We start from the raw sequence: 15,441 nt of genomic DNA on the forward strand, positions 1-15,441 counted from the left end.
GCCTGTCCGCTCCGGTTGTGCGGTGAAGGCAGGGCTGCAAAAGCTTCGCCGGGGCCGCTCGGCCGGCCTTCTGTCCCCTGTGGCAGCGGCGGGCGCGGGCGGCCTGGGCGCCCTCTGCGTCGGATCTCTGCTGCCGCTTTCTCTCTGCAGGTGGAGGCCGTCACGAAGCGTCCCCTCTGTGCTCTGGCGCGCGAGCTGCCGTCGGGCCGGGGGGCAGGCGGGACTGGCCTGCTGCTCGCTTGTGCGGGAGGGGGCGCCACACGGGCCGCCGGCCGCGCCGGGACCCCGCCTGCTCAGGGCCCCGCAGCTGACCCGGCGTGGGGTGGCTGAGAGGCTGGACTGGCTTCGTGAGGTTCCCACGACGCCGCCTGCTCGGCTGCGAGTAGCCCAGACTGCAGGGCGCCGGAGGGACCAGCGAAGCCTTCCCGGCCCTTGCTCTCGTCCGCTCTCCCAGCCGGCGCTTGTGGTTTGGGGCCTTCCTCTGCTGTCCCTTGGAAGGACTCCCGCCTGCCCGGCTTGTGTGCCGGTGACAGCAAGGGCCTCTCCCCACCTCGCCGAAGCCCCAGGAGCCCCGGGGACCGCGGTGCCGACGTCGAGCAGGAAAGGCCGCGTGACATGGAGTCTGCGGGCTGCTTCGGGGGACCTTGTCCCTACAGCTCGGGGAGGCCAGCGAGGTCACTGCTCTCCAACAGGTGCTTCTGACGCGAGCTGGAAACCTGCGGAGGGACCCAGACGAGCCCTCGGGAGGAAAGTACGTGCAGATGCAGAAGTCACCCAAGGAACGAGGGCCCCGTGCCCGTGGAAGGGAGCGAGGGGCCCACACCGGACCCCGCTCTTGTCCCTGGCTCCCTCAGAGCGCCCGAAGTTGCCAAGCGTCCGCCTTCTCGGCCCGGAGCCCAGTGCTCGCAGGGACGAAGGTGGGGGAACGGGTGCGCGGAGAGGCAGCGAGCAGGGGTGCGAAGGTGGGAGGGAGACGAGCGTGAGCAGGTGGGAAGCGCTCCGCTGCCGGGCCGGGCCCGATCTCACCCAGCATCGACGCCCGAGTGAGTGTCCGGAGCAGGCTTCCTTGGTGTTTTCATTTTAACTGCTCTTGGTTGCTTTACAGTTGCCAATGTGGCTCATTAGCAAAACGGACACTTGTAACAACGGGGCTTCAGGCCGGGTAGTAGCCTTGCGGAGAGGAGCCTGCGGGCTGGCTGTGCGCCCCTCCTGCCGCCGGGACGCGGGCGCCGTGCTCGCTCCAGGGACCCCGAGGCCTGGGCCAGCTCCCGCTCTCCTGCTTTATCCCGGCACCCGGCAGGGCTTGGTCCCCCGGGGACGTCTGCGGTGTGTGCTCACGAAAGGTGGTGTCTGCCCTGCGCTCAGGGCGGTGTGCCCGGTGGTGGTCATCGCTCCGGGCCCGGGGCGCGTCCTCAGCAGGTGCGCGGTGTGCGGGCCACAAGCCGCGCGGGGCGGGACCGCAGGAGCGGGACGGAGCCGGCCCTCAGGAGCCCCAGCCCCAGCGCTGAAACAAAGACGGGATCGGGTTGAGGCAAAATGGATTTACCTTAAGACGCCCAGTAGGACGTATTCCAGATGCTTCGTTACCGCGGTGACGTTCTCCCCAGAGATGATGCACAAGGGCTCAGAGTCGTCTTCCTTTCCAGTAATAAAGGTGGTGCGGACACAGCGGCGCTGTCGAGCTTCCAAGGTGAGGCTGGCACGAGCCGGCGGGGCTAACGTGTGGCTTTGGCTACACAGCGTCTCCTTTCTTGTGTCAGCCTCGTGGGGCGGAGGAGGTGACCGTCGCCCAGTACTTCCTGCACGTTGTGTCCCTGCACTTGGCGCCTGTGGCCGGTGTGAGGAAACCAGAGAATAACCGCCTTTTGTTTCCTAATCCCCCTCCCCCCTCGGCCTGGCTCAGCAGCACCGGCCCAGGCGCCTGGCGGGGGGGGGCGGGGGGGGGGTCCTGGTCCTGCCCGCCCGCCTCAGGCTGCGCTGTCACCCCTGGACCTTTTACACCCGCAGCTTGGCTCCGCAGGGGTTTTCTGGATCCTTCTGTATGGGCGTTTACAGACTAGTGAGGGAGGAAGCCGAGTCCTTACATCTGAGGTCCCCACAGGTCCACGTGAGGTCACATTACTTAGAAGTCACTTGCTGGCCTCAAAGATGAGCTCCCTTTGCAGGTCTGGAGGGGAAGCAAGCCTGGAGACCACGGGACCACGTGATCTAAAGCCCAGCCCCGGTGAGGAGCGCAGACGGCCGGGGTCTGTGTGCAAAGCGCCGTCCTCGTCCCCCCATCAGCAGCTGCCGAGAACTGACCTCAGCCCAGCCAGCCCACCGGACTCCCGGGGCTCGGGGTTGGTTTTGGTGGGTGTAACAGGAGCCACCGAAGAATTGCATAAGGATGAGCTACGGGCGGCTGTCTTACAAAAGCTTTATTACGAGAGCGCAAATCTGCTTCACCTCCAGGCGTAGCAAGCCGTGTGCGTTGGCCGGCAGGCCCAGGACGCTCCCCGTGAACCCGGCCCTAACTGCTTTCCTAACTGGAAGCTCGTCTGTCTGCGGCAGATGTGGCCACTCTGCAGCCCCGATGGGCCCTTCCCGCCTGAACTAGCCGTTGGGGGGGCGGTCTTCTGTCTGTTTCCCAGCCCCCCGCCCCGCTAGAAGGTGGTAGGTCCCCCCTCACTCATCAGGGCTGCTCACGTCACACAGACGCAGCCCCACGGGGAAGGCGGGACACACCTGCTCGGTTCTCTTCCACCCAACTGTACAAGCAAGGGATTGCTTCAAAAGCTGTTTCACGTGTAAGAGATTACTGTGGGTTGTTTTTTCTTTTCTGGCTTTTTCTTTTTTGAGCATAAATATAGACTCATGAATTTTCAAAGATTTAATGCAGTTTTATCAACTTGGGTTATTCTGCTTTTTGTGTTTTTGTATTTGTTTTTTTTTCATAGCTCATTCTTCCCTCTCCCCAGCCCTAGCTACAGAATTTTTTTAATTATATATATATATATATTTTAAGATTTTATTTATTTATTTGACAGAGAGAGCACAAGCAGGGGGAGTGGCAGAAGGAGAAACAGACCCCCCCACCAAGCAGGGACCTGGGATCATGACCTGAGCCGAAGGCAGATGCTTAACCGACTGAGCCACCCAGGTGCCCCTTGATTATATTTTTTAAATTGTTTTTAAAGTGAGCTTTATGTCCAATGTGGGGCTTGAACTCACGACCCTGAGATCAAGAGTCACACGCCTCACCAACTGAGTCAGCCAGGTGCCCCTTAGAGAAAATACGTTTAACCACATTGGCTGGTGGCATGAAAAACTGTGTAAGTAAAACACATTTGCCAAAACTGGAATAATTAATGTAATTCATTCAATAAACATTATTGGATAAAGACTTCATCCTGTTTAAGTCAAAAAAGAAACAGATACATAGTGAAGGAGACAGGACTAGAAAGGTGTTCACTGAAATAACATTGGTTTGGGTCCTGTGTTTAAGGTGACTTTTACAACTGGAATGAACTTAATCTTGAAAGGAAAACAACCTGGGGCTCTTGGGTGGCTCAGCTGGTTGGGCGTCTGACTTTTGGTTTCAGCTCAGGTCGGGATCTTGGGGTTGTGGGATTAAGCCTCCTGCCGGGCTCTGCACTCAGCGAGGAGTCTGCTTGAGATGCTCTCTTTCCCTCTGCCTTTGCCTTTCCTATTCGTGCTCTCTCTCTCTCTCAAATAAATAATTAATTATTTTTAAAAAATAAAGGAAAACAATCTTGTCATGCATTCTGCATTGTTTTAGATATCGGGAGAGTATTAATAAAAGAAAAATGTCTGAAACAGCTACCCGCCTCCAGCAGAATGGGAAGTTCAATATTGGAGAGTGAAGTCTACCCAATAAAGTTGCAATTAACTTAACGATTATAAGTTTGTGACTAATAACTATAAATTTAATCAGAGTTTACAGAAGAAAAAAAGTGAGCAGAGTCTGGGGACCAGGAGTTCATGCAGAAAATGGGGTTTTCTCAGGATCCTGGATCTTATGACCCAATGTGAACATGCAGATGTCAAAAGGCTAAGTAGTAGGATTTGTGAAGGATTTAATTTGGGTTAAGTCTGAGGTAAGTGGTAAATTTTACCATTTTTTATTGAGGTGTAATTGACATGAGTTTCAGGTGTACGACATACTGATTTGACGTTCATATGTGTGCAAAGTGATCACCGCGAGTCTGTTAACATCCGTCGCCACAGTTACAGTTTTTTCTTGTGATAAGGATTTTAAGATCTAGTCTCTTGGGGCACCTGAGTGGCTCAGTCAGTTAAGCGTCTGCCTTCGGCCCAGGTCATGATCCCAGGGTCCTGGGATCAAGCCCCGCATCGGGCTCCCTGCTCAGAGGGGAGCCTGCTTCTCCCTCTGTCCCTCCCCTCCACTCATGCTCTCTCTCTCTCTCAAATAAATAAAATCTTTAAAGAAAAAGATCTACTCTCTTAACAACTTTTTTTTAAAGATTTTATTTATTATTTGACAGAGAGAGAGAGAGCGAGAGAGAGAACACAAGCAGGGGGAGGGGGAGAGGGAGAAGCAGGCCTCCCGTGGAGCAGGGAGCCCGATGCGGGGCTCGATCCCAGGACCCTGGGACCATGACCTGAGCCGAAGGCAGACGCTTAACGACTGAGCCACCCAGGGGCCCCTCTTAGCAACTTTCAAATACAATACACTGTTATTAACTACAGCCACCATGCTGTCCATCACATCCCACGGCTTGCTTATTTTATAACTGGAAGCTCGCACTTTTTGATTCCCCTCACCAGTTATTCTTTTTGGCTCGAATGTCATTCCTTTGGCCACTAGTAACCCCTTTAAAGGTATCTTCAGATAGGATCCCACCGATCTCTGACAGCAGACATGATCTGGCGCATGGTGCCTCCTATCCTCCACATGGAGACACGTCCTTCCCGGGGCGCACCCACCCTCGGGGCTCCTGCAGGCTCTCGCTGCCGGCAGGACAGTCCCTTGTGGCCATGTCGGCGCCCAGCACTAAAACAGAGCTTTCTAAAACATCGTAAGTCCGTACTGATATTTCTCCTGTTGTATATAGTACGGTATTTCTTTCATTTTCACAGTTGAATCTTTTGTACTGAACAGCACCATTTCTAACAACTCGGACACTTCATTACCCAACTAGACAAAAATGGTTTCACAATCGCACCTTTATTACCATAAATGATGAAACTATGAAATAAAAGCTCAAAATTTTCCGTACAGTTTGTCCTCAGAGTGCATGTCCTAAGTATGTAAGTTCCAGGTAGTAGTTGTAAATTCACATAAAATAATCCCTCACTCTGTGTTGCCCGGGCACATACTCAGTGTGGCGTTCCCCACGATTGTGCACGTTTGTTCTCAGGCGAAGGTGTGTGCCTTCTGGCAGCCGATTGTTCCCAGGAGGACACGGAGGACGCAGGAGCTCTGGGCCAGTCTTCCTAGTGCAGGAAATCGGGGCTGGGTGAGCCCGTGCGTTTCGAGGTGACTGGCCCATCTGAGCAATCTCTGTGAGTGCTTCAGGCCAGAACTGATGAGTTCTGGCTAAACAAGTCAATTCTGCCTTTTACTATTTTATTTCTAGTACCGTCACCCCCCCCCAGTTTGACTTTTTAATCTTGTCCTGATGTGAAAGTTCTCTTGTGCCCTTTCTGACTTTTCTCTGTAAGTAAAAACGGGACCCCAAAGTTCCCACAGACCATGCTGTGAATTTCCACACCAAGGCTTACCCTGTGTAAATTCAAACAATTCTCTCCGTGAACATGCTCCTGATTGTGTGAGTCCCTGCTTAACTTTCCTCTGGGAGATTCCAGGGAGATGTGCCTTCAGGGTTTCTTCAGATCCCACAGGGAAGCAAAGGCGACTTAGGGAAAAGCAAGCTCTAGGGTTTTGTCTGAAATTTTCCCTTTACTTGGAAGTCAAAATGCTTTATTTATATCTTTTCTAGCACAATTAAATACCCTTCGAGTATAGTGACCATAGTTATGTACTTGCCACCTTTTAGTGACTCTAATTGTTTAAAAATACAAACGATAGGGAGGGGGGTGGGAGGGACGGGGCGGCTGGGGGATGGACACTGGGGAGGGTGTGTGCTACGGTGAGCGTGTGAATTGTGTAAGACTGTCGAATCACAGACCTGTACCCTGAAAGAAATAATACAGTATATGTTAATAAAAAGAAAAGAAAAGAAAAACGAAGGAACCCAAGACAAAATGTGCTTCGTTTGGCTCAGCAACAGTACTTTGGGCCCGACTGAGCTGTAAGTCAGGCAGGGGTGAGCACGGGGCGGCTGGAAGGCTCGTGTGGGCAGCAGTGAGCTTCACCGCAATATCTCTGCTTCTGGCCAAGAGAGAGAAATAGGAACACAGGGCAGAACACATTAGAGCAGGCTGCGAGAGCACGCCCTGGGCATGCCCGGGCCCCTTCCCGGCCACGAGTCTACTGCGCTTTGCATTTAACCTAGAAAGTGGACTACCTCACGCACAGTAATAGAGTGCTCAGCAGATCTTCAAGTTTTACCACATTTAAATTCAACCCACTCCACTTCCTTCTAAAAGCCTTTTTTAAAAAAAAGTTCTTATTTTTTAGAGTAATCTCTACACCCAACGTGGGGCTCGAACCCCGAGATCAAGAGTCACACGCTCCCCCGACTAAGGCAGTCAGGCGCCCCTAAAAGCCTTTCTCATGAAGAATTACAACTTCATAATTTGTTGTAGTGTTTAGAAGTTGCTACAAGTCTTTAAAAACACTTGGAGTAGGTGAGCCAGCTGAGGGGCGGGGAAGGTATCTCAGTAGTAAGTATACTTTTTCTAGACCGATGCTCCGAAAGCCCTCTGGACCAACGAGCTAACGTCTCCGTTGAATAGACGAGCTTAACAGTGTTTGTAAAATAGCCTGAAAAATTCTGGACACATGAGGGAGAACTCGGCAAATTTCATTTACAACTTAAAAGTCTCCCTTTTCTTCTAGAAAGAGAGTCAGGCAAGCCCTCAAAGGAAGTGTCCGGTTTTCCGTGTTGGTGTCAGCTGTCTCAGGTTAGAGGTGACATCGTGGGTAGACCTGGGTCACTCGGCCAACAGGCAGTTCGGAAGACTGCGGAGACTGCAGGCTCCCCGGGGCATCCGCGGGGAGGGAAGGCGTGTCCTAAACCCAGCCCACAGGATTTAAACAGCCTTTATGATTTTAGGAAGTTCCCAAACTCCATTTGTTTTTCTTTTTTAATTTAAATTCGAGCGAGTTAGCATCTAGTGCAGTCTTGGTTTCAGGGGTATCAGGCTCCCCGTTGATCAGCTCTGGCTCCCGGCCACCCCCGGGCCGGTCAGGCTTCCCGGTGGAAGCGTCCCAGGAGGCAGGCTCTGGCAGAACAGCCACCTGGGGGCCGGGCGGCACCCGCCGCGGAGAACCGTGTGCCTGTGGCAGTGGGAGCCCAGGCGGTGAGCCGGGGGTGCGGTGCGGTGCGGGCAGCTTGCTGCTCCGCCCTGGCCACGCTGGGGGCTGGGGGCTGGTCCTCAAAGCAGCGTCTCGGAGATCTTCCCATTCTGCCGTGACCTCGTAGCCTGCAGTAAATTCCTCGTCTGCTTACGCTGGTCAGAGTACATTCTGTTGGCAGTTAAGGACTCCAACCGAGCCTCACACAGGAACAGGACTTCTAAGTCCTCGTGTCCACAGTTCCTGATGAGAAATCAGTAGAGGGAACATAGATGGGGGCGGTGCGGGGGGAGAGAAGGTGGGAGGGAGAGCAGTGGTTCAGGCATAAGGAATTCACAGAAGGCCAAGCAGGGACGCAGGAAAACCACGTGTAGGAGCACCACAGCAAACCCCAAGAATATCACATGCAGAAAGAAAATTCTAAAAGATTCCAGAGCAAAAGAACAAATCACCTATAAATAGGTTGACCAAACAACCTATAAATAGATAAACCATGTGACTTAGTTCAGCTATGACCTTGCTGGTTTACACCTACTGTCCAAGCTTAATCATTTGTAGTGTGCCCTTCACTCTCAAAAGTCTCCTGGCTGAACGACAAATTATTTCTTCACCTACCTACCAAGGAATAAAAGACAGATAAAAGACTTCTTAATAGCAAAATGGTATGCAGGGTTAATGGTGTAATGTTTTTAATGTAGTAAAAGAAAATAACTCTGAATGTTAAAATTGTATTCAAATTGTCATTCAAGTGTGAGTGTAATATAAATGTTCTCCCTCATATAAAGCCCCAAAAGTTTGCCATGCATTGGAAATGCTCTTGAAGGGACGCCTGGGGTGGCTCAGTCGTTAAGCGCCTGCCTTCGGCTCAGGCCATGATCCCAGGGTCCTGGGATCAAGCCCTGCATCGGGCTCCCTGCTCTGTGGGGAGCCTGCTTCTCCCTCTCCCACTCCCCCTGCTTGTGTTCCCTCTCTCGCTGTGTCTCTCTCTGTCAAATAAATAAATAATCTTTAAAAAAAAAAAAAAAAAAGGAAATGCTCTTGAAGGAAGAATTGGGATAAGAAAAGAAACAAGTCCGGGAGATTGTTACAAGAGACGTGGAATTCAGGGAGATCAAATACCTATGGAAAGTCCATTATAGGATCCGGGAGTGGGGGCAGCTTCCGTCCAACCTGGTGGCCTAACAACCTGTGAGGGATGGCCTCCGGCCCACAGCACCGCATGGGAGCTTGCAAGGGGTCCTCCGTCAGCCCAGCTGTCAGCTGAGACGGCAGCCCTGCCCTCTGGCCTGACGGCAGCCTAAGAACAACCTTGCAGGGCGGACCCTGAGCTGATGACCCAGCCAAGCTGCTCACAGACTCCGGCCCCACAAATGTTTGCCGTTTGAAGCTATTACACTCGGGGGCAGTTTGACATGGCAGTACACAACTTATAATTCCAACAATTAAAAAATTATGTATGTGTGTGCATTAGGTTACTTATTGCAACATTGTTTTTTATCGAAAAATTACAGAAAGAACCTAAGTAGTCATTGAGAAAACTATGGAACGCAATGTAGCATTATGCCCTTGTAACAGAGAGAGAGAGAGAGAGAGAGATCTAAGAACTGATATGGACTGATTTCAGAATATATTAAGTGAAAAAAGCATACATGCCATCCTCATGTAGGAAAGAAGGGGTGAGGCAAGTACATGTGTCTGATCTTTTGTGCAAAATCAGCACAGGAAGCACAAACCAGGAGTTAATGAGCTACCTGCCTGCAAGGGGAGGGCGGGGGTGGGGGGGCAGGAGGAGGGGGAGGGAATGCAGGAAACGTGTCTGCGCGTGTTTGGGTATAGTTCTCTTGGAACAATTCCGCCAAAAATAAATTCTTAGACTGAGCCGGGTTGTTGGGGGATCCCAAACGGAATGCAGCAGCAGGAAATGCCCCGACCGGCCTTAGGAATGAAGACAGAACTACAGCAGGGTGGGGTAGAGAAGAACTAACCTGTATCAGTCTGGAGAACAGTGTATCGACTGCACATGGGAAGCTCCAATGAAGAAACCTACACACAAATGTTAGACTCTCATCAGGAAATGTGTTTTCCACAACAGTGCGGGCAAGAAGTTCTGAAACTATGTTCGTTTCATCCAGGACCCAGCAAATACGTAAATACACTGTGGATGACCAGAGCCAGATTTCTGGCTCTCAGAAAAAGACGAAGGCAAAGTGGGCGTCTAAGACTGAACTCATGATGTGTGTATATGTAAAACTCCCCCCGGCTCTACCCGCTCAGGTGGCCTGGAGGCGATGGATCGCAGGACGGACACACGTACCTAGGGCTAGGCCAGATTCCCGTTCATAAACACCAATTTCCCATGAAAGGAACCGGGGTTCCCCGGGAAATGGTGGGGTGGGGGAAACACATTGCATCGTGCCAGAAGTTAAGGAAGTCGCAAGAAATGAAGAGGGCATATTGAAAGAACACAAGAGCCAGCTTGCAGAGCTCCCAATCAGGGACAAATTTAAGCAACAAAACAAATAATGATAGCAATTACGAACTCACAGAGTAAAATAAATACCCAGAAGTCCATAGTCCTACAACTGAATAGTTAAATGAATGAGTAAATGAATACACACACACATGCATACATGTATATACATGTGTTCATGCGGAAGATGGGGCGAGCTCCGCCTTAGGATAGAATGCCACGAGATAAATATTGAACGGGTGATGAAAATTCCCGTTAGGCCAACACCACGGGAATACTGGGCGCAGGCCAGCTTCATTGTTGGTGCTGAACTCAGTGGGCGGAAGCGTAAGGAGAAATGACAGTTGCAGTGTCAGCGTATCTCCTCCCAGGTACACTGGATGACAGTGGAAAACAGCAATCCGACAGTGAAGGAATCTGGCGGCCAGCACCCCGCCCAAGGGATCAAAGTCGGGAGTACCTGTAGTAACATGGACACACCCCGCCCTTCCTGACAGGACGCACTAAGAATTCTCACAGCCTCAGGGCGCCTGGGGGGCTCAGTAGGTCAAGCATCTGCCCTCGGCTCGGGTCATGATCCTGGGGGCCTGGGATCAGACCTGCATGGGGGGGGGCTGCTCAGCGGGGAGTCTGCTTCTCCCTCTCTGCCTGTCCTTCCCCTCCCCGATCCTGCACGCACATGTGCGCGCTCTCTCTCTGATAAATAAATTAAAAGCTAAAAAGAAAAAAAAAAAGAATTCTCACAACCTCAATCTAACCATGAGGAAATACCAGATTAACCCCAGAGCCAGGGACATGTACAAAATAACTGACCGCTAATCTTCAAAAGTGTTAAGGTTGGGGCGCCTGGGTGGCTCAGTGGGTTAAGCGTCTGCCTTCGGCTCGAGTCATGATCTCAGGGTCCTGGGATCGAGCCCTGTGTCGGGCTCCCTGCTCAGCGGGGAGTCTGCTTCTCCCTCTCCCACTCCCCCTGCTTGTGTTCCCTCTCTCGCTGTGTCTCTCTCTCAAATAAATAAAATCTTTAAAAAAAAAAAATTAAAAAAAAAGTGTTAAGGTTATGAAAAATAAAGGTAGTAGAGCTGCCGCAGGCTGGAGACACGGCGGCCGAACGCGAGGCGGAAGGGATCCTGCCCCAGAAAGCAGCGTGTTGGCAGGACAGATGGAGGAACCGAGTAAGGTCTGTCGATCGGTGCGTAATACTATTGCATCAGCACCGACTTCCTGGTTTCGATCCCAGTGGTCTGGTTCTGTAAGATGTTAACATTAGGAAATTAGGGGAAGGGTAGAAGCAAACTCTACTTACGTCTGCAACGATTTTGTGAGTCTACAGTTATTTTGAAAGAAGACATCTTGCAGGACAAAGAGGAGCTGCGACAAACAGGATGCCATTGTACTAACTAATGTATACGGAGCCCTTGAGATGCGCCGAGCACGTCCCACGTGAAGAGCCTGAATGCAAAGAGCTGAACTAGCACGGCAGACCAATCACGCAGCTCGGGTTGAGAGCCCGAATCCAGCTCTTTAAGACCGGAACCCACCACCTAACCCCTGAGCACTGCCGTGGGTTCATTCCCAGTCACCCTGGACCGTTCACCTAGAAGCACAAATTCGGATGTGGTCGTTGCCACAGTCACGCTAGCTGAGACACTTGTCTCATTCCGTGAGAAAAATGCAAGCACTGGCCGCCCCGCTGGTGTTCCTAAGCAGAACTCAGAGGACGCACAGCCGTCAGGGCACACACGTGTCCTCCTGTGGACCTCCGGGACCCAGAAGTCCTTCCAGAAAGCCCTGGACACAGAGCTCATTTCCCAGGGGTGGCCCTCGGCCCTTTGCTCTTTTTCCTGTTACAGAGACACTTGTGGGCTGCTCCATAGGCAGAAATGCAAAGGTCAAGGCCAAAAGTAAGAAAGGAGATGGAGGCTCCTGAAAATGGGAGGAAGGGAGGGAGGGAGGGATGGAGAGAGAGAGGGGGGAGAGGGAAGAAGGGAGAGAGAGAGAGGGAGGGAGGGAGGAAGAGAGGAAGAGAAAGAGAGGGAGAGAGGGAGAGAGAGTGAGAGAGGAACAAAGAGAGAGAGGGAGGGAGAGGGGGAGAGGGAAGGAGGGAGAGAAAGGGGGAGGGAGGGAGAGAGCGAAGGGGGGAGAGGGAGAGAGAGGAAGAAAGAGAGAGAGAAGGAGGGGGGAGAGGGAAGGAGGGAGAGAGGAAGAGAGAGAGAGGGAGGGAGAGAGGGGGAGAGATGAGGGATAGAAGCAGAAAATGTTCACCTATAGCCCAGAAGGCTGACCTGTAGCCTGCGGAGTTCCTATAAGGATCAAATACCCGCTGGTTGCTACATTCTTAAAGGGTCTCATGACTGCCTGTAAATCTCACCAACAGTTAATATCCAACTGAACGACGGGCACCAGAGAAATCTTGTGAAAGTAGAAATCTGAAGACATTCATGATCCAATAATCCCTGCACGTCCCCTCCTGCTGAGCACTAAGCATATAACCACCAGCTTCATACAGCAAAAGTGCAACTCCTTCTGCCCACGGGTCCTGTCCTCACGCTACTCAAATAAACTTACTGAGCTGCACTGTAAAAGGTCTCGAGAATTCTGTCCTGACCGTCGCGCTGGGCGACCCCGCCTCAGAAGGAAGGAAGGGAGGGCGGGAGGAAGATAAATGAAATCCCCTGTGCGATCCACCTACCGGCAGAGATCACTTTCTCCCCCCTCGGTCAGCTGAGGTCTCTTGGGGACACGGTCACTGGGCCGTGCAGGAAGGGACTTCCTTGGACTCCCGAGCAGTAGGCAGCACGTGAACGGGAACCGGGAAACAGGCAAACACCTGCCTCCAGAATGCCAGCAAGGCCCCAAAGGGAGAGATTACCAACCCCCGCCGCCCCACCGGAGACTATTTTGTGGCAAAATTACGCCACCTTGTGGCCTCACAAGGTTTGAACGCAGAGGTCACGAGTGATACACTGGGCTTCACGTCCAGCTAGTATTTGTTGACATCCACCTTACTGGAATACCCCTCATCTGCTAAGGCGCACGTGCAAACCCAGGGCAAAGCGCGCGCAGACGGCGGGTGGGGCGTCTGGGCCCAAGTCGGGCAGGGGCGAAGACACACAGACTGGGATTGGATCGTAGTCCAAAACCTGCACGTTTTGTTTGTAACCAGCCCCTCTGCAAGTGACCCTGATGCCAACACAGAAGTCTACCCCTGGCTGACTTCCGCCTCCATAAATGTATATCCGCATGGGAGAGGCAGCTGGTGAACACAGGAGGCTTTTCCTGTCGGGGAGGACGCCTGAGAGCCTGTCCTCACCATCTCCCACCCAGCCCACCCAGATGAGTTCTGGTCACCAAGAGTTTGTTAATTTGGGTGTCATTTGCTGCACCTTTAACCAGCTAAAGGACAGCCAAAAAACAAAAATCAAACCAAAACAAAATAAAACGGAAGGGGCCCCTGGGTGGCTCAGTCGGTTAAGCATCTGCCTTCTGCTCAGGTCATGATCCCGGGGTCCTGGGATGGAGCCCCACATTGGGCACCCCGCTCAGCGGGGGGGTATGCTTCACCCTCTGCCTCTCCCCACCCCCAACTTGGGCTCTCCCCTCCCCCACCCAGTCAAATAAATAAATATAATCTTTAAAAAAACAAAACAGAAGAGGAAAGACAGCATAATTTCTAAATGAACTTTCATTTTTTACAATATTTTATTTATTTATTTGAGAGAGAGAGAGAGCGCACAAGCATGAGCAGGGAATAGAGGGAGAAGGAGAAGCAGGCTCCCCACTGAGCAGGGAGCTCGACATGGGGCTCGATTCCAGGACCCTGAGATCACAACCTGAGCTGAAGGCAGATGCCCAACCAACTGAGCCACCCAGGTGCCCCCTGTAAGTGAACTTTTTTTTTTTCATTTTCTTTTTCATAAGAGACTCTTTTTTTTTTTAATTTTATTTATTTGACAGAAAGAGAGACAGTGAGGACACAAGCAGGGGGAGTGGGAGAGGGAGAAACAGGCTTCCTGTGGAGCAGGGAGCCCGATGCGGGGCTCGATCCCAGGACCCTGAGATCACGACCTGAGCTGAAGGCAGATGCTTAATGACTGAGCCACCCAGGCGCCCCTAAGTGAACTTTTAAATATGTGGGGCTATTTTGTTTTGTTTTGTTTTTTAAAGAGAGAGAGAGAAAGAACGGGCAGAGGGAGAGGAAGAGAAAGAATCTTAAGTAGGCGCCATGCCCAGCACAAAATTGCAGTTCATTTTCTTATCCAGAGAATAGAACTGCCAGAAGATGCAATCAACAAAAAACTGCTGTAATAATGTTTTCTTTTTCCTAGGGAGACACATGAAGTTAAAACACAAACAAACAAAACCATCTGCACAAGATCATACCCAATAAGCAACCAAGCTGGAATACAAGTAATGGTTTATCCAAACAAACAATGCCAAAATCCATCATTCATTGATGGAGCTCGTGGTATGTAGCAGGTGCCATTCTAAGACCCCACTTGTATAATCTCATTTAATCCTTATAACATCCCTATTATGTAATTCTATTATGATTCCCAATTTATAGAGAAGAAAACAGAGAAAAACATGAAGTGAATTGGTCATGCTATTCAGGTCAGGATTCAAACACAAACAGCCCCCAACGTTGAGAAACGCTATTGCCAAACTGTCCTGATCATCAGCCAAGTCCGCCTCAAGAAAGTGCAGGTTGCTAAGCCTTTCTGGCCACACACACGGGCCTCTCCCCTGCCCCACCCCGAGTTGTGGCTGTTGCCGACCTTGCCTTAGCTCCCAATACTGGCCTTGCGGTGAGCTGCACAATGGTGCTCACCTGTCCTCGGTCACTAGGCTGACCCCTCTCACATGTAACCTTGGATGAGCCACCTGAGTGCTGGGATATTAGCAAGTAGATCAGGAGAAATAAATGATCAAAATGCTAACTTTACTTTCGCTTTTAAGCAATCAACATCCAAAACTTGTTTACTGCTGGCCTATTAATTCCAAGCGTCAGTCATGGAAGGAGGACTTGTCTTCATGCACTAGCAAAGGAGTTTCAGGAAAGTAATCCTGACTTTCAGGAGTTTCGGAAGGACATGAACGCAGTGACTGGAGCTCCACTTCAACATAGCTGTGACCGCAGCAGGGACACTGCGGCCGACGACACCAGCTGTTGTCGGAAAGATACAGCGAAGAGGAGAGTTCTGTTCTTAGGGTACCAGGTTCCCCCTGCTGCCTTTCAGGAGATAGGATCTGGGGAAGGCAGTTTCTCTCCTGGGGAATCGAGGTATAAAAACTTCTCTCTTGAGGGCGCCTGGGTGGCTCAGTTGGTTAAGCGACTGCCTTCGGCTCAGGTCATGATCCTGGAGTCCCTGGATTGAGTCCTGCATCGGGCTCCCTGCTCGGCGGGAAGCCTGCTTCTCCCTCTGACCCACCCCCCTCTCATGTGCTCTCTCTCATTCTCTCTCTCTCGAATAAATAAATAAAATCTTAAAAAAAACAAAAACAAAAACTTCTCTCTTGAAAAGATACA

General features: G+C 51.6%; 2 long non-coding RNA genes across 2 annotated transcripts; one reads left to right on the forward strand and one right to left on the reverse strand.

Annotated features, from left to right (window-relative positions):
* The first annotated feature begins 384 nt into the window (after positions 1-384).
* Positions 385-3,894, forward strand: LOC118555052 (uncharacterized). The gene is made up of 2 exons (XR_004926777.2): positions 385-917; positions 963-3,894. It is a non-coding gene; the product is annotated as an uncharacterized LOC118555052 (long non-coding RNA).
* A 1,275-nt stretch (positions 3,895-5,169) lies between these two features.
* On the reverse strand, positions 5,170-12,785 carry LOC118555051 (uncharacterized). The gene is made up of 3 exons (XR_004926776.2): positions 12,604-12,785; positions 9,430-9,487; positions 5,170-7,687 (listed from the first exon to the last, which is right to left on the reverse strand). It is a non-coding gene; the product is annotated as an uncharacterized LOC118555051 (long non-coding RNA).
* Positions 12,786-15,441: the final 2,656 nt, after the last annotated feature.

Source organism: Halichoerus grypus, chromosome 9 (genome assembly GCF_964656455.1).
Source record: "Halichoerus grypus chromosome 9, mHalGry1.hap1.1, whole genome shotgun sequence".
In the NCBI taxonomy this organism is placed as follows: domain Eukaryota; kingdom Metazoa; phylum Chordata; class Mammalia; order Carnivora; family Phocidae; genus Halichoerus; species Halichoerus grypus.